This window comes from Neophocaena asiaeorientalis, unplaced genomic scaffold (genome assembly GCF_003031525.2).
Source record: "Neophocaena asiaeorientalis asiaeorientalis breed wild unplaced genomic scaffold, Neophocaena_asiaeorientalis_V1.1 scaffold246, whole genome shotgun sequence".
Taxonomy (NCBI): domain Eukaryota; kingdom Metazoa; phylum Chordata; class Mammalia; order Artiodactyla; family Phocoenidae; genus Neophocaena; species Neophocaena asiaeorientalis.
Genome location: NW_020174551.1, coordinates 2,774,450 through 2,778,060, shown reverse-complemented (window position 1 = coordinate 2,778,060; position 3,611 = coordinate 2,774,450).

The window sequence follows — 3,611 nt, the reverse complement described above, 5'->3', positions numbered from 1 at the left end:
TTGGAAAAAGTTGGAAAGGTTTGCTAAAGTTGGAAAAAGACAAATATTGCTTCCTTCTGCCAAGATTTCTTAAAAATTTGGACATTCTGCTTCAATAGCAGCTCTTTCAAGAACTTATGCCCTAATTTCTTGGTTTGGAAGATGTGGAAACCCAGCTTCTATGTAGATGACATGAATAGCCCAAGGACATCAGAAATTGTACATTTAGACTCCAGCTGTGGGCCAGACAGTCTGGATTTGATGACATAGGCTGAACCAACCAGGAACCCAGCATAGCTGGAGGAACAAGGCACAATGTCTCTCCTCATCCACCATTTCTGTTTTCTTTCTCCAAAGCCCCTGGACCCTCCAGATCAGGGCTTTTCAACTGTGACACTATTGGCATTTTGGACTGGATAATTCTTTATTGAGAACGACTGTACTGTGCACTGTAGGTTATTGAGCAGCATCCCTGCCCCAGTTGTGACAATCAAAATGTCTCCAGACTTTTCCAAATGTCTCCTGGGGTTAGGGGGTGGACACAAAATCGATTACCCCCAGTTGAGAACCATTGCATTAGCTGGGTGACTTAACCTGTGCAAAATACTGGTAACTATTTCTCCTAATTGCGGTGTGTGGATGAGTAAGAGAACCTTAGAGCTGTCAATCACAGGCAAGAGTGGAACCCTGGGAATTGAGGGGGAGAATCCTAAAGGATGTCTCAAGCCTGCCAATTAAAGAAGTCGATCCTGTTAGCTCTCACTTACGTTTCTGGTTTTGGTATAATATTAGAAACATTTTTGTTTGCTGTTCTAACCAAGCAACTATCTAATAAAAACTAAGATGTACCCTTCTAAGCCCTTTATTTGTTAACTTATTTAATACAGCAACCCAATAATGTAGGTATATTATTATTATCCCCATTTTTCAGATGGAGAAACTGAAGCACAGAGGGGTTTGGTAAGCTGCCTTGCATCTAGTATGAAGCAAGGGCAGGATTCACGTGTATGTCGTCTTACTCGAGTCCAGGCCTTTAAGCACTATTTTAGGCCCCTTCTTATAGGAGCTTGACATTCCTCCCAGAGATGAGCTAGCCAGGACTTAGAAAATTTGTGTGCCTCATAGCTATTTATCCAATACTGTTTATTTGTTTTAGATTTAGTTACCAAATACTGTTCTAGTGCTTTCTAAGGGTATGCCAGGTATCAACTCTTTGCCTCTTGGTTCCAAATCTACTCTTCACTGCCCTGCTGTGATCCTGGAGCTGGACCCCCTAAGCACTTCCCTTTAGCCAGCTGGCTTTGTCACTGGAGGGACACTGCAGCAGGAGGGGGCTTTTTCCTGGTTCCATGAGTGTCCCTGTGTTCTTGCTCCTGCAACGAGTGCTTGGCTGGGGTATGGGAACCCCAACGGGTCCAAGTTTCAGCAGCAGCAGCTTCCCATCCCGTGGGTCTCCTGGCTGGTTCCCCAGGTAACTCAACAACACTCATGCAGGAAGCTTCCTGGCAAGTTTTGCTGGCGCCCCAGCAGGACGCCCAGTGGGTTCCGTGGCACCCCTGCAGGTGGCCCCCTGGTGAGTCGGCCAGCTCCTCCAGGGAAAGCTCCTCGGTTCTCCAGTGCCCTGGGGGGCAGGCCTTCTCCCTTGCCAGTACTTCAGGGGGCTTCTTGGCCTCTACTGGGGCCACAGGGTCACCCTCCTTCACAAGGTCGGAGTCTCAGCCTTGGGGGCAGGGGTGGGTGGGGCAGGGAGTTCTCCCAAACTTGTTCTTTCCTCTGCCTCAAGCTCTAGTAATAGCCATCCCAGTACCTGCTATTCCTGTTTTCTTTAGTAGCTAATCCCCTTACTAATAATTACTTCGTATATACATGCATTTCTCTGTATATAAAGCTTCCCCATATAAATTTATAAAGTGTCTCCACTCACATTACTCTGTGGTTGCTGTCTCCCTACAAAGTACCAGGCATTACTCCAAGTGCTTTGCAAAGATTAATTTATTCAATCCTTGTAACAAACCTTCCAGGTAGGTATGGTTATTTGTCTCAATTACCCATGGAGAAACGGAGGTATTGAGATGTTTAGACACGTGTTTACACAGCCAGCAGGTGGTGAGGCCCAATGTGAATCCAGGCAGTCTGCACCAGGGTCAGAACTTTAGCTGCTGCTCTCTTCCCGCCTTCTCTAGAATTGATGTACTGGATTATTTTGCATGAGCCACTTAGAGTCCCAGAATTTTCTAGGGGTATGAGAGAAATACTAGGGGTCATTCTTTCATAGCTGCTCTCTCTTCCTTGTATTTACTGAGTATCTACTGTGTGTCAGGCATTAGCAGAGGGGTAATGACATTATTGGACAGCTTGATGACAATAATTTACAAAAAGTGTGTGTTCTCTCAAAAGGCTAAGAATAGGTAAATCTAACTCAAACTTAAGTTAAAAAAATAGAATAGTTTTCTGTTTTTGACAGGAAGTGCTTTTTTGTTTTTTGAAGCTGAAAAAGAATTTATTATTTTTATTTATATTTTTTTATTGGCAAAACAAATTCTTTTTTTTTATACAGCAGGTTCTTATTAGTTACCTATTTTATACATATTAGTGTATGTATGTCAATCACAATCTCCCAATTCATCACACCACCACCACCCTCCCCCACCATTTTCCCCCCTTGGTGTCCATACGTTTCTTCTCTACCTCTGTGTCTCAATTTCTGCCCTGCAAACCGGTTCATCTGTACCATTTTTCTAGGTTCCCCATATATGCGTTAGTATACGATATTTGTTTTTCTCTTTCTGACTTACTTCACTCTGTATGACAGTCTCTAGATCCATCCATGTCTCTACAAATGACCCAATTTCATTCCTTTTTATAGCTGAGTAATATTGCATTGTATGTATGTACCACATCTTCTTTATTCATTCATCTGTCAGTGGACACTTAGGTTGCTTCCATGACCTGGCTATTGTAAATAGTGCTGCAATGAACATCGGGGTGCATGTGCCTTTTTGAATTATGGTTTCCCCTGGGTATATGCTCAGTAGTGGGACTGCTGGATCATACGGTAATTCTATTTTTAGTTTTTGAAGGAACCTCCATACTGTTCTCCATAGTGCCTGTATCAATTTACATTCCCACCAACAGTGCAAGAGGGTTCCCTTTTCTGCACGCACTCTTCAGCATTTGTTGTCTGTAGATTTTCCGTTGATGCCCATTCTAACTGGTGTGAGGTGATACCTCATTGTAGTTTTGATTTGCATTTCTCTAATAATTAGTGATGTTGAGCAGCTTTTCATGCGCTTCTTGGCCATCTGTATGTCTTCTCTGGAGAAATGTCTATTTAGGTCTTCTGCCATTTTTGGATTGGGTTGTTTGCTTTTTTAATATTGAGTTGCATGAGCTGTTTATATATTTTGGAGATTAATCCTTTGTCTGTTGATTCGTTTGCAAATACATTCTCCCATTCTGACGGTTGTATTTTCATCCTGTTTGTAGTTTCCTTTGCTGTGCAAAAGCTTTTAAGTTTCACTAGGTCCCATTTGTTTATCTTTGTTTTTATTTCCATTACTCTAGGAAGTGGATCAAAAAAGATCTTGCTGTGATTTATGTCAAAGAGTGTTCTTCCTATGTTTTCCTCTAAG